This window comes from Hemicordylus capensis, chromosome 2 (assembly GCF_027244095.1).
Source record: "Hemicordylus capensis ecotype Gifberg chromosome 2, rHemCap1.1.pri, whole genome shotgun sequence".
Classification (NCBI taxonomy): domain Eukaryota; kingdom Metazoa; phylum Chordata; class Lepidosauria; order Squamata; family Cordylidae; genus Hemicordylus; species Hemicordylus capensis.
In genome coordinates, this window is record NC_069658.1 from 29,384,992 (window position 1) to 29,406,566 (window position 21,575).

At 45.2% G+C, this 21,575-nt stretch overlaps 1 long non-coding RNA gene across 1 annotated transcript in view; it reads right to left on the minus strand.

Annotated features, from left to right (window-relative positions):
* The window catches only part of LOC128347253 (uncharacterized), a 67,051-nt gene extending 45,726 nt beyond the window's left edge, over positions 1-21,325 (minus strand). The window contains exon 1 of the long non-coding RNA XR_008317462.1: positions 20,805-21,325. This is a non-coding gene — a long non-coding RNA (uncharacterized LOC128347253). The remainder of the gene's footprint in view (positions 1-20,804) is intronic.
* Positions 21,326-21,575: the final 250 nt, after the last annotated feature.

Genomic DNA, 21,575 nt, shown 5'->3' on the forward strand with positions numbered 1-21,575 from the left:
GCCACTGCTTGGAATATATTCTAGTATTTCAGAAAGACAGTTAAGATGAGAGAAAGAGAGCAAGAAACTCCCAGTGGGCCTTAATACTAAGGATTTCACACTGATTCAAAGACAAACTCACCATTAATAGCCATATTATTAAGACATCACATTTAACTCACTTATCACAAGAAGCAAAGTAAGAGCAAATGAATACAATCCTAGTTCATAAGCTTCAGCTCAGTATTCACAAGCCCTGATTCTCTATACATAGTGCCAAACCGAATAGGTGTACAGTGACATATATTATATTATTATTTTTTAAAAATAAATTACCTGTAACCCCTTTGGGGGGCTTCCTAAAGGCCATCGGGGGGGGTCTGCAAAGGTTCCCCCTCCTCCCCCGCTGGCCTCTAGGGCCTCGCAGGGACCATTTGACCATGTGAGGTGGCCATTTAAAAAAATAATAATTTAAGCCTGCTGGAAACAAAATGGCCACCGTGCATGCTCCTGACATGGCCTAGGGCCTCACAGAGGCCATTTGAGCATGCGCGGTGGCCATTTTGTTTTCAGTGGCCATTTAAAAAAATTTTTAATTTTTAAAAATTGTGCCCCCCTTCAAGTGGTGCACGGGGCACGTGCCCTGCCTGCCCCACCCTAGATATGCCCCTGACTACCGGGCTCGGCTTTGAGCCCGGTGGTTCATAAGCAAGTCACCCATTTCTGTAGCCTGGTGCTTAAACCGCATTTGCGGAGCGAGCGCTCCACAAACCCGGTTTTAGCAATTGTGAATTGCTGTGGCACAGCTCCACGGTGCGGCTACTCACAAGTAGACCCACGGAGGGGAGGCAAAAAGCTGCCTCCCGGCTCCGGGCGTCTCTCCAGCATGCCCTGCCTGCTCGCTCAGGGCATGCTGGAGCTTCCAGGGGCTGATCGGCCCCTGCTCCCCCCCAGCACCCGCCAGCCCTGTAACAGAGCAGGCAGTCGTGTGGGCGGCCACTTCGGCCACCCAGAGCAGACTGTCTGCTCATGTGCGGGGAGAGCGGGCTTAGCTAAGCCCGCTCTCCCTGCTCATCCTCCCCAGGTGGGTCTCTGTGATCGTGAGACCCGCCTCATAGACTGGCTTCAGACATACACTTTAACAGCAGTTAACACTAAATTCCAAACTCCAATTTGTGCCACAGACGTACAACTAACTGTGGCCAGCAAAACTCCAGTTTCAGGATTTCCCAGCAAGCTCTGCAGCCCAGCTGTGGGCAAAGCATCACCACATCAGCAAAGTGGCTGTAATTGGCCATGATCTCAAAGGGAGTGTGTCCTTCACACTCTGCTAGCTTCCTCAGGCAGGTGACAGCTTAACCCTTTCCTCACTCTGCTCCTAGCTATGTGCAGTGAAGCAGTCCTGGGCAGTGAGAGAGAACTGTAAAGGTAAAGTTGTGCCATTGAGTCAGTGTTGACTCCAGGCGACCACAGAGCCATGTGATTTTCTTGAGTAGAATACAGGAGGGTTTACCATTACCATCTCCCGCACAGTATGAGATGGTGCCTTTCAGCATCTTCCTATATCGCTGCTGCCCGATATAGGTGCTTCCCATAGTCTGGGAAACATACCAGTGGGGATTCGAACCAGTAACCTCTTGCTCCCTAGGCAAGTTACTTCCCCACTGCACCATTAGGTGTCTCCCAAAAAGAACTTTACCTCTAACTTAAAAGGAAATCCCAGCCCAGCAAGCCTCCAAACTGTTCTCAAAACTCAGAAAAACAGCTACTATTTCATGACGCACAAAAACGTGTTAAGCCTGTAACGTCAAAATAAGGTCTGAAACAGGCTGTGGGTGTATGAAGGGAGGCAGGGGTGAGGAGTGTGACCATCCGGGCCATCAAATAATACCTGATTTCTGAGTATGGGGAATAGTTTGCAGGCTTCCTAGGATTACTCAGAAGTAAATGATTTAGTTCAATGGGATTCCTCTTAAGTAAGAGGGCATAGGATTGCAGCTGTACAAGTGTGGCTTGCTTTTAGAGGTAGGTGTGTGTGTGTGTGTGTGTACACAGTGGATATAGAAAGAATGATTTTACTTTACTGGAAAACAAAAGACTTTACAGCGCCTTGCAGCAGGAATTAGTAGGAGATTTGTGTCTCTTTAAATTTCACGGCACATGTTGCTGTTGCCAGACAGAACAGGGAAGAGAGGGAAGGATGTGGGGGGTGGAGCTGAATCTCCGAGAGGTGATTGCTGTCAGACAGAGGCGCTTAACTGCGGTTAGGGAGAAGCGGGCATAATGCTTCAATGGCAAAACAGCAGTTATCTGCGGCAAACCATTGAGAAAACCTCAGGTCCAAATTGGAGTCTGTCAGGGCAACCTGGAGTTAACTTTTGAGGCTTAACAGGGGTTATGTGCGTCCAATCATACTACAGTTAAAAGCTCTGGCAGCTTTAACTGCAGTTAAAGTATATGTGTGAACTGGCTCAGAGTTAGGCTTTTAAAAGGCTTGCCTGTTTGGCAGCGGGAAGCACTTCAGCACCAATAACAAATATAGAAACCTATTCTTGGATTCTGTTTGTCATTCTAGAATTATCCAGGGAAAGTTTATGCAAAAGACAAGTTGGGTTTTATAACTGCTTCCCTTGTAAACACAAATAAATATTATGCTGGTTTAACGAAGGCTTTATTCAGAAGCAACTCCATTTTTTCTCCATCTCCTTTCCCTCCTTTCCCTTTCTGACTCCACCCCACATATTCTCTACAGGATCCCCACTGGGACAAACATCCAAACCACAAAACACAAACGATAACTAGATAGAATACAACACCTGGTCAGTGAGAAAGCAGAATTTCAGGGCAATCCAGGTCAAACCACTCTGGGTAACCAGCATTTAACCAGGATAGATAACCAAGATTGAATTATTTAACCATGGGGCTCGCTGATCCTGATTCACTTTGAACCAGGATCCTTGTGACTGGGAGAACACAGCCATAATAAGGTGGGGTTTGCATATTTTAAGATTTTAAAACACCATGCATGTTACATTTGTTCACCTAGCCCAGAGGGTTGACGCTTTTGACTGAAGCTTTTACTGGAGGGTTCTCCCCTCCCCCTGCCATTTTAGGGGGAGGGGAGAACCGCGTGTCCTCTTATCAACTTGGCAGTAGGGAGGGCGTATGTGTCCCCCTATCAACTTCGCAACACCTGGACCAATATGAACCAAATTGGGTACAGTTGTATACCATCAACTTTGCTAAATCTAAGGTGCTGGTGTTTTCGAACGCCAGGAAGGTTTACAGCTGGAGTATCAATCACATCAAGGTTGACCCGGTTTTAAAGTTTAAATACCTTGGTATTTATTTCCAGTCAAACCATACCTATGGCTCTCAGAGTGTTCCGAGTCAAAATTGTAGCTCAAATGCTCTTTGGGGCTCCACTTTGGATTCAGGGGATACAGTCGGAGATGGATTCTATTCAGTCCAGATTTCTCAGAGCTATCTTTAGAGTGCTGAAATGTGTCTCTTATGCCGCTTTGTGCCTGGAGTCGGGTTCCTATTGCATTGCCTGTCGGGCTTGGGAGCTTACACTAATTTGCTGGCTTAACTTCTGCCTTGGGTCTCAGGGATCATTGTACATCCAACTTATGTGGAGGGACAACTTCCCTAACTCCTGGCTATCTCTGGTTACCAAAAAAGTGCTGAATTTGGGGCTTTCTCCCTTCAGTTTATTATTGTTCCTTTCTCTTACCAGCGCCAAGGCTATTACGATCCAACGTCTTAGAGACATGGAGTATCAACGCCTTGTCTCCCTAGCAAATAGATGTTGTTCTCCCATTTATCTTGGTATTTCCCTTCATGCTCGTCATCATCCTGCCAAATCCATGCTCCATCTGGTCAAACTGAGGTCAGCCTTTGCAAGAGCCAGGCTGAATGTTCTACCCTCTGCCTTGCTCCTTAGAAGGTTTTGCAAGGATGCCCCTGTATCGGGGCTATGTTCTTGTGGTTAGGGCTGCTTAGAAACAGTTGCTCATGTACTTTTGTACTGCCCTCTGTTTCATGACTTAAGGAAAGAATTACTGACCCCTTTATTTGTTCAGTTTCCAGGCAGGCCTGACTCATTTTATCTTAATTTATGTCTCGCTGGTGTTAATGAGAGTATTACAAAACTGGTTGCTAAATTTTTATATGGGGCTATGAAATTGACCTCTCGTCATCGGGTTTTATGAGACCGATTGTGTATCTTTTAGTTATTTTATGTTGTATATATATGCCTGTTAACAGTCAATAGTTTTAATTTTGTTTGGCTTATGGCCGCAAATAAAATGATACAGTTGTAGGGACACATAGGGACACCTCAACAGCATTGCTTGTGATGATGTCATCTACCCTGATCCAAGATGGTGGATGCATAAACTTTTGAGGTGCAAGTGGGCTAACTTGTGAATCGCCTAACTGATTTGAACCAAATTTGCTATAGCTGCAGGGACACATAGGGATGCCCAAATGGTGTAGTGGGTGGTGATGTCATCCACTCCAATTCAAGATGGTGGCTGTGTGAACATTTGAGGTGCAAGCGGGCTAATTTGTGGACTGTCTAACCGACCTAAACCAAATTACGTACAGTGGCAGTGAGGGACACACAACGATACCTCAATGGTGTAATTTGTGATGGTGTCATCCACCCTGATCCAAGATGGCAGACATGCAAACTTTTGAGGCACAAGTGGGCTAACTTGTGAACCACCTAACCAATTTGAACCAAATTTGCTACAGCTGCAGGGACACATAGGGATGCCCAAATGTTGTGGTGTGTGATGATGTCATCCATTCCAATTCAATATGACAGTCATGTGAACATCTGAGGCACAAGCGGGCTAATTTGTGGGCTGCCTAACCAATTTAAACCAAATTACCTACAGTGGCAGTGAGTGACACATAGGGACACCTCAATGGCATAGTTTGTGATGATGTCATCCAACCCAATTCAAAATGGCAGACATGTAAACTTTTGAGGTACAAGTGCACTAACGTGTGGACTGTGACCGATTTGAACCAAATTTGCTACAGCTGTATGGGCACATAGTGATGTGCCAATGGTGTCGTTTGTGGTGATGTCACCCACTCCGATTCAAGATGGTGGACGTGTGAACTTTTGAGGTGCAAGTGTACTAACTTGTCTAACTGATTTAGACAAACCTCGGTGCTAACCGAGGACTGTCTAACCGATTTGAATCAAATTTGATACAGTTGTCGTGAGTGACACACAGGGACACCTCAATGGCGTGGTTTGTAATCCACCCCAATCCAAGATGCTGGATGCATGAACATTTGAGGTGCAAGAGATCTAACTTGTGGACCTTGATTTGAACCAAATTTAGTCCTGTTGTAGAGACAGTGATAAGAAAGTAGGCTGATTGGTTCTTACTAGAACAACTTGTTTACTTTGCATTCAATATTCACCTGGAGATAGATGCCAATCCCAGGCTAGTTCTGGAGAGTTGGCAACCATAACCCAAAGCTGTCTGTTTTGACTGGGAGTACCTCTCCATGGTGTCGGGAGGGGGGAAGGGGGGCGGGGAGAGTTTACCTTGTGTACCATGGTGGAGGCATGGCTCCCTGGTGATGGCACAACTTCTTGGTGGCAGGGGTGGGCCAGTGGCAGCTCCCCTAGGCCCTGCCAGCGCTCCCCACATCAGTGTGGGAACCGTGCTGCCACTGTGGTGCATAAGCTAACCTTGTGGGGGCTCCCCCCATCCATTTTCAACCCCATAGGGTTCCCCCAGTGCTTGTAAAGTACCTCTCCAGAGTCTCAGGCAGGGGAAGTTTCCATGCCCTGCTTCCTGAAATCCTTTGAAGTGGAGAGAACAGAATATGTTCACTCTTTCATGGCAATAAGAATAGAAATTATAAAAGTTATTTCAGGGCCCTGGCTGCCCTTCTGTCATCTTCCCAAGCTGGATTTTCAAAATACTAGACATAAACTCATCCCTGAGAGTTGCTCTTTGAAAGAGATTCCCTGGGTTCAGACACAAAGACAAAATCAGGACATTTGCCATCCTTCTGCGGTGCCGTTTTCAGAATTTCTCCACCAGTCTCCACATCCTGTTGACAGTGATAAATAACAAGAGGGCTCTTCATTCTGGTATTATGCCTTACAGCTGAGCGGGGGAGCATTTAGCATTAACAACTAAAGACAGCACAGTGCTCTTATCATGTCATGCTACTGTCTTCTGTGAAGACAGGATTCTTAACATTAATATTTCTACTAGTAAGGTTGGTGGTGTTGGGCGTGGGGGGAGATCGCTAAAACCTTACAGACAGAAAAAGACACAAGCTACTCTTTCTTCATCCATTCAAATTATCTACCGTGAGATACCGTGGAATATAGTGATATCATGGGGGTCTCAAATCAATAGATCTGCCAATGGAAATTAGTCATGGCTGCTAAATGGAACCTGTATTCAGAGCAAGTCTCTGAGCATCAGATGCCAAGATCAAACACGAGATGGATATTGCCTTTATTCATGCTCTTTTTGGAAGCTTCTAGAAGCACTCAGCTGACTGTTGTTGGAACCCAAGTGGTGGACTGGATAGACCTTGCTCCGCACCACCAAGACAGTTATGTTATCTCATCATTAAACCTGCTTAATTTTTGCATGTTTCATTCTAAGTAATGTTTATTCCATTAATTTATGTAACCTGTCAACTATAGTGGTAACCACCAGCGGTTCCTAACAATAATAAAACAACTGAAAATAATGTCAGTTAAAGCAAAGCATGTATAAAGACAACCATCAACCATTACAGAAACAAAATAGCAGATTAAAAAATGGCATGGTGTCAAAGCTTCAAAGTTGTCAGATGAAATCTAAACGAAAAGGCAAAATGAAATTAATAGGTCTTTACTGAGTGCTCACAGGAAGGGCGGGATTCTGCCAATCAGTCTGCCAACCTGACCTCAAGGGATAAGGAATTTGACAGGTTGGAGATGTCAAGGAATGCTTTCTCCCTTGACCTTTAAAGCCTAAACGGCTCAAAACCTTCTTCCATATGAACGCATCCATTCATTAAGATCTTCATTGGATAAATTAAAGCAGTGTTTGTTTGTTTGTTTGACACATTTTTATTCCACCTAAAATGCTAGTTCTCTGGGTGGTTTAAACAGTGAGGCTGTTCTCACTAGCAGCCAAGCTTGGACTTGGCTGCCCATGAGAATCGCCAGGATCCACGCAGGTCCTGGCAATGCTACGGTGCTAAACGCAGTGCCGAAACCTGGCCCTTAGCCAAGGTTAAGGGTGCAAATATGCCCTTAATCCAGCTCCCAGGATCGTGTGTCAGTGCGAGGTGCTTGCAGTTCACTCTGACACAGAGATGGGTGCCTAGAACACCCGTCCCCTGGAGAAATCCCCCAGTGCACTGCACCCAGTGTATGGTGCATTTTGGGATTCTTGGAGGCCGGGACAAGAAGACCTAGCCTCTGTTTACCCACACTCACTTCTGAGAGCAGTGCAGATAGTAATCCATGCTGCTCCCGGCAGCGCTGGGCATGTGGCTTGCATACCTCAGGGGCTCAGAGCAGTCGTCTGGGGGACGGTAGGTTGAACCCTGCCTTCCCCCACCACCACCACCCAACCATGCACATCTGCGGTTGTGTGAACAGCCCCATTGTGTGCTTATGAGGGCCATGTGATTATGAGGTTGTGGGATGGCATATCAAGAACAGGAGTAGGAAGTGTGTGCTCATATCCCACATCATGTGGTGGGTGGGGCTGGATAAACATATCAATTTCAGGACTGACCCAGAATAAGATGGGAGAGTTCTGTGGTAGAAGAACAGACTGCACCACATCAGACTACAGGGGTGTGAAGTGGGAATCACACTCTTGAATGCTGTTCTACTTTTTAAAAAATCCCTTCAGATAGAAGACTAAGACAAGAAAGACTGAGCTGCACTAGGACCTCTCTTCCTAACTGCGCAATTTTTACTTGTAGAGAGTTGTTTTTACATGGAGGAACATTCAATACTAGTGCCTTTACCTGTAATGTGAAATGGTATAGTCCAGGGGTTCCCAACCTGTGGAATGCCAGATGTTGATGAACTACAGCTTCCATCATCCCTGACCACAATAAATTATAGCTGGGCATGATGGGAGTTGTAGTTCAGCAACATCTGAAATAGTACAGGTTGAAAACCTCTGATAATGTCCATTCTGCCACCTCAGGATTCCTACCACTCATTCTGCAGTAGACCAGACCTTAAATAAAGTCCTCAAAGATCCAAAAGGGCTTCCTACAGGAATAGTAGATGTAGTAATTCTGTTGCAAATTCTACTACCTGTCAGTGACCAGAAATGGCCTGGTCTAAAGGCTTTTATCTCTTCCCTCACCCTGGGAATTTGCAAAAAATTGTGTTTTATTCCCTTTTACTCCAATGGGACTAAAATGGCTTACATTCTAGCAATCCAGCTACATTAATCAATGAAAATAGGCCTTAACACTGCAGTGGAGGAGCCATTACTCTTTTTGAAGGTGCTGTCTTAGCTCCATTTTAATTCTGTATCTGCCTTTCTAATATTTGCTGTGCAAGTATTCAAAACTACAGAATACTAAATTAGATTTTCAGCTCTTGAATGAAAAATATTTAAAGTTCTAGTCATTCATGCAAAATAGCACTCATTCTCCTTTGATCTGCTAATCAGACCTTGACCCTGCTGAATATGCTTGAACTGCAGCATTAACACACTACCCAATTCACTAGGAAAACTCCCCTGCCACAATCCATGGAGTTTTGTGGCAACACGCCAGGCAGCTTCACACAACCACTGGCTGGTCTGGAAGTGGGGGAAATGGCAGGGTTATGTTGGGACATGAGATTGCACACCCTGGCAGATGTGATGTCTGAACCTACCCAGCCAACTTCGGTTCCTGGGTTTCTCTACCCAACATTCTCCCAACTTCTGTCCTCAAGATCTGAAAATTGGGCTGAGAATCTCAGGAGAATGTCAGGTGAAGAGCGTGGGAACCAGACCGGGGTGGGAGCATGGGAACCAGACTGGGGTGGGTTCAGAGCGTGGGAACATACACTGGGAGTGTGCATTCTTCTGTCCTGATGTCTCCCCAACATTTTCCTTACTTCCAGATTGGCCAGCGTTCGTTTTAAGCCACCTTCCCACTCCTTTCAGTGGAGTTTGCATGGAAGAAGTTATCAGCTGAAGAGAGCCATGGTGGCTTCCTAAACACCCTGCTGCCCTAGTGTTTGGAATGTATACAGTTATCTTGTTTTCTCTTCACTTTTCCCTAAGCTAGTTTCACTCCTACCTGTAAGAGTTCTTGTGACTAAAATGTGGCACTAGTACATTTTGTAAAATAATGAAGAAATGTTCCCACAGTTCTGTAAGTAATTATATATTTACTAAAGAGATCTCTCAATAATACCCATTCTAATTTTGTTGCTTTTTAGGTCAAATATATTATTAAAAATACACATTCTATTTTTTTAGCCTAATTGCATATGAACCTTTCTTGTCCTCTCTTCCGTTTTAGGCTACCTGTTTCATTCACCTAAGACAGGGGTCCCCAGACTTTGTTGGACTAAAACTCCCATCATCCTCAGTCACATCAGCCATTGTGGCCAAGGATTATGGGAGCTGTAGTCCAACAACTTTGGGACCCAAGTTTGAGAACCCCTGATCTAAGATATGCCTTTCTTCTTGCAAGCTTCCCAAGGGAGAGGAAAGTGTTGCGTGGTGAGTACTAATATTACAAACAGTCATGCAAATGACTGTAATGATAACAAGTCTAGCTTTTTTCCCAATACAGGGTGCCATTAGTCATCTAATGATGACTACCATCTAATAATGGGACTTTGCCTATGGGGGAATCAGTTCTCCAACTACGCCTCCCAATTTGGCTTCTATTGACTTTATATCTAGTTCATTAAAATTAATCTCCACTTTTGCTAAAATAAGGACTACCCTATTAATCTTTACTCCTGCTGTCTGTATCACAAAGGATCTACCAGTTCCAATCAGTGTTAGAGACAGAACCGAGAGGAGAGCTGGTCTTGTGGTAGCAAGCATGACTTGTCCCCATAGCTAAGCAGGGTCTGCCCTGGTTGCATATGAATGGGAGACTTGATGTGTGAGCACTGCAAGATATTCCCCTCAGGGAATGAAGCCACTCTGGGAAGAGCAGAAGGTTTCAAGTTCCCTCCCTGGTTTCTCCAAGACAGGGCTGAGAGAGATTCCTGCCTGCAACCTTGGAGAAGCCGCTGCCAGTCTGTGAAGACAATACTGAGCTAGATAGACCAATGGTCTGACTCAGTATATGGCAGTTTCCTATGTCCCTATGTCCCTAAATGACTGCTGGTATTTATATTTTCAAAGAGAGAGCAGCCATCATTTCTTTCTCTTGGTAGCCTCAGAAAAAACCAGAAATATTTTACACAAAACATGGCCTAATCTAATTAACTTTTTATAACAGCTCCCCCATTCCATCTTGAGACTACAGCTTGATTCAGCTCCAAATGGGAAACCATGGCTTCCCACTATGAGGACAAGACCCTGGCCTCATTCACACATAACTCAGAACCAAGGGTCCAATGAACCCACAGTTCTGCCTTCTGCCCCCTGTGCACTTACCTGTCCATGTTCAGACGAGACAGACAGGAACCAAACTGCCACCAGAGAGACTGCAGAGAGGCGGGGGAACTGGCTGTGTGAGCTTCCTTCTGGCATGAAGGACACCCCCGACAGCCATTCACAGCCAGAGAGAGGGAGGAGTTTTCTCCCTCAACTCCAGTTACAGTGAGCACCGCCTGCAGTTCTGCATTCGCATTTAACGCTGGTGGCTACAAACCTTGAGTACAAGCAGCAAAACTCACTACAACCCGAGGTTTCAAACTGGAGTTTGGCAAGGGAAAGCTTGGGTCACTTTTCTGTTGGGACCAGGGTTTCACGCATTCTCACATACAGGTTTGTCAACCTCAGACTCCTTCACCTCCAGTTTCCTGCAAATATGGCCCCTGAAAGCCACAGGCTCGCACACTCCCCCCCTCCCCTCTTCTCCTCTTTTAGCATTGAAGAAGGAGATAAAAATCTTTCACTTTCCATTTTAAACTCACCACAGATCCGCATGTTGTCCAAATTTGGGAAACTGTGGTTAGTTTCAACCGTTCATAAACTAGCATCTGTAACCAAAGTTGATGTTAGTTTATTCACCATAGTTAAAACTAGCCACTGTCCCCCGAGTTCAGATGAAATGATGTGTTGTATGGATGTGCAAACCAGTTCAATGTTGAACATTGTGAACCCCCCCAAACCAAATGGGGGGTGTTTCGATGGGGAGCAGTCCGGTTCGAGTCCAGTTCAGACTCAAATCAAACCAGATCAGCCAGTTTTGTGCACACTCTAGCGAGCTGTGGTTACCTTAAAATCAACAAAAGCTTTCCATCCTGCAAGCTCTCAGGATGCCAAGAAGGAGGAAAGGGACAGGGTTGGGACTGTGTGAACCCAAGGCTTTCCAGGACTCATTCATATATAGCAGGGGTTCCCAACCTGTGATACTCCAGATATTGCTGGACTACAACTCCCTTCATTCCCAGCCAGAATAATTTATAGTTGGGGATGATGGGAGTTGTAGTTCAGCAACATCTGGAGTACTACACGTTGGAATTCCCTGCTATATAGGAAACCATTATTTCCCATGGGCCCCATCAGTTCGGATAGCCTTATGCCCTCCAGAGCCTGGCTATCTCTTACCAGCACCATTCCCATCTTCATCTGGGTCCAGTTTCAATTTATATAAACTTTTCGTTGGTATCACTAATAAAGGTGCCACTCTATTGCGATTTCAGTTTATTTTTGTGAGTGAATAAATATTTTGCACCCATCAGCAAAGCTACATACATTCTATTCCTTGCCTGAACCGGCTTTAAATCCAAGTATTTCTCTTACCTCGTTTCTGGATCAGCGTGTTAACAAGCAACCCCAATTTCTCCTCATTAAATCATTCATACATTCCAGCCATGCTCTATTTATAGCACCTTCATACAATAAACACACCGATTCTCTCTCGCATTCCCTCCCGTAGTCAGCAGTATGCTAATTGGCCAGCGATTCCCACAGCAAATTATAGACTCTGCATGGCATGCTTTGCATTTTAACCCCACCTGCATCCTTGTTTATTTGCTTATGTGAAAACAGCAGCAACTGGGGCTTTGCAAACATATGTGCCATATCCCAAGAGGGACACCTTATGCTGCACAAGCTGCATAAAGGAACACACTCTGAGGCAATTGACCTTTTTAGATCTGCAACCTAGGAATGGAGAAACTTCAGCCGGGTTTTAAAATAGGTTACATCCTTTTAGTGAGCTGTGCTGAGATGGATGACAACTTGGTCTCTTGCTAAAAAAAAAAAAAAAAAAAAAAGGCCTCAGGTAAAAGGTTTGTAGCTTGACCTTTCCCAAAATAAAACCATTTTAATCCTGGACTGAAATCAAGCGTTGGTCTGGGGCACTTTTTCAGTTTACCGATATCCTCCAATTTTTAAAAAACGTTGAAGTATGCAGCAGAATGGCAGTTCATCTGGATGGGATGGGGAAGCAGAAAATGAGTGTGCTCACTCTTCTCCTGCTGACTGAGCAAAGAGGCACCTTTTAAAAATGGTGATTCTCTTTAATTAATCGGAGGAGAGCAACTGGCCCTATCCATCCCCAGCACAGCAATCCTCTGATGGCTGTTGCTGGTGTTTAACTTATGGTTGTTGTTTTTTAAGATTGTGAGCCCTTTGGGGGCAGGGAGCCATATTTATTTATTTATTTATTTATTTATTTATATGTAAACCGCTTTAGAAACTTGTGTTGAAAAGTGGTATATAATACGAATGTGCAAACTGATTTAGGTGCAAATCAATTTGTACCTCAATCTAACTGATTCGGGTGATTTGGAGACAAAACAAATCACCCCTGTGGTCCATTGGCTAGATTCGGGTACAAGTTATTAGTGCCTGATTCAATTTGAATTGATTCGAGTTTCGGATCCCTCCTATTAATTTCCCCAGATTCCCAGCGTTCATTTAAAAAAGAAAGCTAAGCTCTAGCCCTTGTAGAAGTGGAGTTATGGACCAAAATGTGGGTTGACTATTTTTCAAGTGTTTGGATTATTTGGTGTATAATATCTTTCCCTCAATCAATCCCTATGAGGATTCATTACACACCTTCATTTCTTCTATTTGTTTTGACTGTCTTTTTGACAGTGTCATCTGTCAACTGCCATGTGCCAACTACACCCCACTCCCACCCGCAAGCAGTGGGGTACTACTCAGTTTATGTTCTAGGATTTTTTTCAGGTGTTTAGATTGTTTGTTGTCTAATAACCTTTCCTCATAATGAATCCCTATGAGGATTCATTACACACCAAAGAGTCTAAACACCTCAAAAATTCCTAAAATATAAACTGAACACCCAGTGGCTTGCGGGGTAGTTGGAACATGGGATGCAACTAATTCCCCACCCTCACCTACAAAGCAGTGGGGTCAAAATGAACAGAAGAAATGAAGGTGTGTAATGAAGACACCAAAGAATCTAAACACTTCAAAAATACCTTAAAAATAAACTGAGTACCCCAGTGTGTGGGTGGGGTGGGGTGTAGTTGACACATGGCAGTTGACAGTTGGCACTGTCCACTGATAGTCAAAATGAACAGAAGAAATGAAGGCATATAATGAATCCTCATAGGGATTCATTATGAGGAAAAGTTATTAGATACCAAAGAATCTAAACATTTCAATATTCCTAAAAATGAGTACCCCATTACACTGCCAGTGGAGGGGGAGTGTAGTTGGCACATGGCAGTTGACAGTTGGCACTGTCCAGTGACAATCAAAATGAATAGATGAAATGAAGGTGTGCAATGAATCCTCATAGGGTTTCATTATGAGGAAAAGTTATTATACACCAAAGAATCCAAACACTTGATAAATAATGGTTGCACATTTTGCTCCATAGCTCCACTTCTACAAGGGCTAGAGCTTAGCTTTATTTAAAAAAAGAAAGAAAGAAAGAAAGCTGGGGATCCATTTTAGGGTTCAGATATGGCAACTTCAAATCCCCATTGTTTCCTATGGTGTAAATGTTCAAAATCTTTAAAAACAAAATAAAATCATTAAAAATCAAACAGGTGTCCCACTGCCTGGAAATTTGGATGGTAGGTAGCACCCATAGGGACCTACCCACCACCCACATTTGGTGCCCCTAAGACCTTGTAAAGTGGTCTGAATCAATCCAAATCCAAATTGAATCAAAGCAAATACAAATCAAATCTGGGGTGATTTGGAGGGGTAGATTTGGATACAAAACAAATTGGGGGTGATTTGTTTTGGGCATTGAATCAAAAAATTCAATTTGTGCACATCCCCAGTATATAAATGTTCATTGTATTCGTTTGTGTATTCTCGCCCCACCCTGAATACCTACTCTCCCTCTCCACTGTTAGGGGTGTGCACGGTACCAGCTAGCCCAGTTCGGTTTGAGTGCAAACTGCACTCAAACCTTACTGGGCCAGTTTGGTCCAGCCCCCATCAAACCCCACCCGGTCTGGTTTGGTCCAAGGGGGTTCTCGAATTAGATAGATAGATAGATAGATAGATAGATAGATAGATAGATAGATAGATATTTGTACCTCCTAGCCCCTTCGGGAGGCTTCCTAAAGACCGTCGGGGGTCCACAAAGGTTCCCCCTCCCCCCTCCGGCCTCATTTATCATCACCGCAACCCGTAAAACAATCCTTTTGGGCCTCTGTTATTCGGCATGGCAGCCACGCATGCTCAAATGGCCTCTGCGAGGCCTGGCATGGCCCAGGGCCTTGCAGAGGTCATTTGAGAGGTGCTCAAATGAGGTGCGTAAAAAAGGGGTTATTTTACAGGACGCGGTGGTGATAAAGAAGGCCAGCCGGGGGAGGAGGAACCTTTGCAGACACACGCACACACAGACACACACACCCTGCAGCCTTTAGGAAATCCCCCAAAGGGGCTAGGAGGTACTAATTTTTTATAAATAAATAAATGAATGAATAAATAAATAAATTATTTGCAAACTGGTGTGGGGGTTCGGTTCCAGTCCAGATGGAATGGGGCGTTTTCAGTTCACCCCCTAAACCCTGAACTAAGCCTCCAAACCAGTTTGCACATCCCTAGCCACCGATTTATCCCCAGGCATGTGGACTGCTCATTCACTGTGCTGGGGAACCAGGCCAATGACTAGGCCATGCCTCTGGGGTTACTGCAGCAGTGGGACAAGGAAGAGCAAGGCAGCCAGGGTGGGGCAAGAAGAGTGGGAATGAGCTGTGCCTGTGGCTCTTTTTCTACCCCATCCGGATGCGCCACCGCTGATTCAACAGCTTTCAAAAATCCTGAGCTGCAGCTTGGGCATTTTCCGGACTACGAGATTTGCAACGGACAGGGCATTGCACACTGTGACAGAATCGTGCAACAGTTTCAAAACGAGAGTAAAGTTTAATGCTTCCTTGTAAGCTGGAGGCCATTCATATTTTCCATCCACTGAAACTTATTTTCCTGGCAGGAGTGTCCATATTCTCATTGAAACGCATTTATCTGCCCCTTCTCCTGTTCCATTTGGGCATTTGGGCCAATGGAAGCATGGAGTGTGTGTGACGTGATGACCTTTTTCATACACACACACACACACACACACACACACACACACACACACACACATTTCTTTGCTACCTTGTGCTAATCCGCTAGCAGGGGAAAGTGCCATTCCAAAACAAAACCTTTCGTCGTTGCATCCTTGCACAAGTGATTCCAGGAATGAAATATATATAAATAAAGAATTGTAAATGGGGAAGCAAAAGGGAATCCTGTGGCGAGCCTGGAAGGTGGGGAGGAGAGGGACTGGCACACCCGGGTGGGCGCTCTCTTCCATGGTAGCAGCGGCGGCCAGCAGCCCCTCAGCTCCCCCACTGGGGCTTCTGGGGGGCAGCCATAGGAGCAGCAGCAGCCTCCCCAGTCGGTGCCCCAGGCAGAGCCTCGCTAGGTCCGGGGAGCCTTGAGGCGGTGGTTGGGCGCCTTTCTCCTCTCTACCGCCGCCCTCGCTGCTTCCCCCCTGCCAGGCCTTCTCCTGAGGAGAGAGGATGGTGGCAGCACAGCTGCGGAGAAATAAATAAAATACATAAGAGGGAAGAGGCGGAGGGGATGAGAGGAGGGGAGTGCTGCTCTAGTGAGGGCTGTGGGATTGCACAGAAGTAAATGAATCATGATTCAGTTCAATGGGCTTCCTTTTAAGTAAGTGACTGTTCTCTCTCTGTGCCCTTTGCCTTGTAGTAAGCAAGTGGGATTGCACAGAAGTAAATTATTTAGTTCGATGGGCTTCCTCTTCAGTAAAATGTGCACAAGAAAGAGCTGGATTCAGAAATCTGCTCAGCTGCTCTCCCCTCCCCTCCTGTGTTGACAAACTCAAGTTATATTGGAAGCAAGCGGAGGAGGGGGGAGGTGTGTGGTTTGCAATCTGTGGGGAGGAAAGGAGGGGAAAGCCGAGATTTCTCCCTGCCTGTTTCTGTCCCCATGGTGAGGGGGCAGAGGAAGCAAGCATGGTGGGGGGGGGGGACACTGTCCATACTACAACATGCTTCAATGCATAAACTCCATTGCAAGCCTCCCTACCCTGGAAAAATACAGCTACTTTCCTGCAGCGCATCTATCACGTTTTAGGGCTAAGATGTATCATTTAAATTTGAATCAAGGCATGGGAAATATGAACGACACCCTGCTGACAACACAGCGACACCGTTGTGGAAACACAGGCAATAAAGAGGAGCACTTAGCGAATACATTGCGGGTATGTTGTAGTGTGTAATCTGGAAAACACCTTGATTAATAACATCTCCCAATGACTTCTATGCATTCTGATCAATGAGTTGCATCCAGCTGTGAGTGGATAAAAGCAATCATTCTGAAGGCAAAAGCATTGCTCGTTTTGTTTTTAGACCATGCACACAGACGTACCAGCAGACACCCTCTTTAGAAGATGTATTTGCTCCTGCCTGAGTCAGAAGGGGAAAACACCTTCCCTAATGCGGTGTCTGCTGTCCAAGGTTTCTGGAAATACTTACTTACTTACCTACTTACCTATTTGACAAATTTCTTTACTGCCCCAAACTCACGTCTCTGGGCAGTTTACAATAAAAAAACAATAAAAACAAAATTAAAAATTAAAACAATTTAAAATTGGACATGTTAAAAGTGTTAAAAACTATTAAAACTCTACATCTAACTAAAAGCCTGGGTGAACAGATGTGTCTTGACTGAACTTTTTAAAGTTGTGAGAGATGGAGAGGCTCTTATTTCAACAGGAAGTGCATTCCAAATACTTGGACTAAAAGTAATGGCTACTGGGCAGTGAAATGGGCCATTGGAGCACGGCCCGCACTGCTGTGTGTGTGTGTGGCCACCCTTGGGACTGTTGCGGAATGGTGCCATGTTGCTTTGACTTTAAGTCGCGCAAATGCAGTTGCACAATGCACATTCTTCCCAATGGCTGTCATGTCATCAGAGGTGGATTAACGTAGTAGCAAATGTAGCATTTGCTACAGGCCCCGCGTTTTTGAGGGCCCCACACACCCGGCTTCCAACTGGGAATTAAAGTTAGAACTTTACCTGTTTTATTTGGTCCATGTTAGATAAAATATCCCTTTTCTTCTACATGTGTGTTTTAAGAGAAGGCCCAGCACAGAATCTGTCCAGTGGCTGTTGCTGGTGCCTACCACATTTTTCTTCTTAGAGTGTGAGCCCTTTGGAGACAGAGAAGCATCTATCCACTCTTTATTTTTCTATGTAAACCACTTTGAGAATTTTGATTGAAAAACAGTATATAAATGTTCACTGTTGTTGTAGTAAGTGTGAGTTTGTGACTTGGTCTCCCATATTCCAAAATATAGCAAATAAAAAAATTAAATGACTTTACTATGCAAGTAAATAATTTACATTTTAATATTTATGTGCATTTAAAAAAAAATTAGGGCCCCTTTATAACATATGCTACAGGCCCAGCACTGGCTTAATCCGGCCCTGCATGTCATGTGACTGTGTTCACAGGACTTTAAGTTGGATTGGGATGGCTCCATTCCACAACCGTTCCAACGGTGGTTAAGCACATGCAGCAGTGAGTGCTGAGCAGTACATCAATTAAATTATATATTTATTTTTAAAACAACCAGCTGCATTATTTGTTGGCAAGGGAGTACATTTCCTTAATTCTGGTTGCCAGGTCTGTAGCCAGTGAATAGTGCTTTCCTTTAAACTGTTGGGCATGTGACTCCATAGGCATCAATGCTCAACACCAATAACTCCTATTGACCACTGGAGACATTAGGAGTATAGTTACAGAGTGTAGGACTGCCCACTTCCACCACCACCCCATACGTTCTCTTTTTGTCTTGTATCTCTGCTCTGAGTCTTCTGATTGGTAGACTGATACCCTAAGGACACTCCCTTCTTCTTCCTTCTGCCATGAGGTTGCTAGTACAGAGTGCAGCCTTTCTGTCTAAGTTTGTAACTTCTTCAAAGTTAGCCCTTAGCAGTTGCCTCCAGATCCCCTCCCGGAGCGCTGTTCCCATCAAAGTGGGTTTCTCTGCTAAATAATTTTCTCTGCAAATTCTCCCCTAAAACAATGCAGGAGAGCTGGTCTTGTGGTAGCAAGCATGACTTGTCCCCTTAGCTATGCAGGGTCCACCTTGGTTGTATATGAATGGGAGACTAGAAGTGCGAGCACTGGAAGATATTCCCCTCAGGGGATGGAGCCGCAATGGGAAGAGTATCTAGGTTTCAAGTTCCCTCCCTGGCTTCTCCAAGATAGGGCTAAGAGAGATGCCTGCCCATAACCTTGGAGAAGCCACTGCCAGTCTGTGAAGACAATACTGAGCTAGATAGACCCATGGTCTGATTCAGTATATGGCAGCTTCCTATATGCTTATGTTCCTAACCACTACGACAAATTGCCTGCTACAACAGCTTCCTGGCTGTTCTGTCCTAGAAGCTGTTGGCCTTTGGCATGTAACCGGAGTTAACGGGGCATGTTAACAGAGTTAAACAGGGCAGAGGTTGGATTTATTTTATGTCCAAATGCATGGAACCTCTGTCCCATTGGAAAAGCGGGACAGGGTTTCCCTCCCCAAACCCCAGTTTGAACCCTTAGTCTGTAGTAAATTTTGCTGCTCCTACCTGAGGTATGCAGCCACCTGCTGAACATCCAAATTCTGAACTTAAGGCTGCATTCTCTGAAACAACAACAAGCTCCTCCCTCTCTACATGCTGATTGGCTGCTGTGGCTGTCCTTCATGTGAAGGAGGAAGCCCGGCAGCCAGTTCCCCCTCCTCTCTACAGTCTCCCTGACTTCAGTTGGGGAACTGTTAGTGTGGGTGTAGGGTGTTGCAGTCAGCTTTTGACTGCAGAGGGAGGACAGCAGGAGGCAATAGCCAGGAGCACCTCAGCAGGTATTTCTGAGCATCTAGGACCTCAGTGAATATTATCCAATCAAGGACAATATTATTCCAACAAAGTTATTAATTGGTTTTGTTTTTTCCAAGCACTGCAGAGACTTACGTGTTTGGAGGCAACAGCTTCTGGATGGATCCATGAATGAGGATGAAGTTCTGAAGTAATTCAGTCCAGAGCTTTATGTTCAGCACTCACACAGTTCGGAGGTTGAATTCGCACTCGTACAATTGAGCCCGTCTCAGACTTTGTTTTTGTTTTAAAGGATGCTGTACTCGTGTAAAGGATCCCAGAGCATGTCTGGAAATCCTGCCCTGGTGCATGAGCACCAAGAAGCATCATCCTCCCTGTGTTTTCCCCATGTATGGTGTTTGTTTGAAGAGGTAAGTGCTGTATGCCTGAAGGCATCCGTTTCTGTGATGGGAAGGCTGAGATGCCCCAGGGAGAGTGCAGGGAGGGTGATGTTTCTACGTGCTTATATGCTGGGACTTCCGGACATGCTCTGGGACACCGTATGCAAGTACAGCACCCTTAAAAAAAATTTTGTCTGTGTGTGCTGTACACAGGGACAGATCTGCACAAAGGTAGTTATTCAAATGTTTTGTTGAATGCAGGTACAGCAATATCCTTCCTACACTGCAGGGGGCCTATACCCAAATCAATCCAGAATTTTCACTCGAGACACAAATGACCAGGCTCAAACTATCATACTTCGGACACATTATGGAAAACCCCAGCTCTCTTGAGAAGTCCATAACGCTGGGGAAAGTTGAAGGAAAGACAAGAAGAGGACGACCACCAGCAAAGTGGATGGACTCGATTACAGCAGCAGTGAATGCACCACTGAGAGACCTTAAAGGCCAAGCTGAAGACAGATCATCCGGGAGAGAATCTATCTTTGTGGTTGCTAAGAGTTGACACCGACTTGATGGCACTTAATCAATCAATCAATCAATCAATCCCCATGTTCACTTTTAAAATGAATGCAGCTACAGTCATTCACACAAAAACACACATGTGTGTACAGATATCTGAACACAGGTACAACATAATGTCTGAACAGGGCACAGGAAAGTTCGATTCTGCTGCAGGTATAATTAGTCACAAGTCAGCAATCCGATGTGATGGAAAAGAGAAACACCCCACAATATAAAAGCGATTCCTCGGTGAACTGTGTGTATTCCAAAGTGTGCTTCCCAAATCCTGGAATACATGTCCCAAGGGAAGCAAATTGTTTAGATTGCTCAGTCACACAGTGAGCCTTTTTTTCACGATCGGTGAGAAAGGGCTCGAGAGAAAGAAGGAAGGAAGGTTGCTAGCACTTACCTCCCCACAGACAATCCCTCTTCTCTTCCTGGGTGGGCGGATCGCCCACTCACACGGTTGCCAGTAGCTTCCAGCAGCACAGAGAGTAGGGGGTTGGTCAGACCATTGGTCCATCTAGCTCAGTATTGTCTACACAGACTGGTAGCGGCTTCTCCAAGATTATGGGCAGGAATCTCTCTCAGCCCTATCTTGGAGATGCCAGGGAGGGAACTTGGAACCTTCTGATGCTCTTCCCAGAGCAGCTCCATCCCCTGGGGGGAATATCTTCCAGTGCTCACACTTCTAGTCTCCCTTTCATATGCAACTAGGGTGGACCTTGCTTAGCTAAGGCGACAAGTTATGCTTGCTACCACAAGACCTCATTTAGCAGGAGGACTCCACAGCTGGGTTTTCCATGGCAGTGGCAGCCTTAACCCGCTCTTGGTTGCTCATGAGAGCAGCTTCTGTATGTTCACAGTTACAGGGATGTCAGAATCGGAAGCCAGGACCTGTGAATGCCTCCCTTCCTCCGCTTCCCTTGGCCTTTCTGCACCCGTTTCTCTTTCTCGCTCCAAATGTGGCTCCCGAGTCCTCCTGTCATCACACTCTCCTTCCACCCTTAAGAGTGGTGAGGAGAAAATATGATTCAGATTATAAATACAAACCTTGTCATTGCTGCAAACGGAGAAAATAGAAACCTAAGTGATGCAGTAACAGAATAAACCCGTCTCTAATCTGGGAGGTGGTATGACACACATCAGATAAACACAGTGACTAATATGCTTCTTCGGC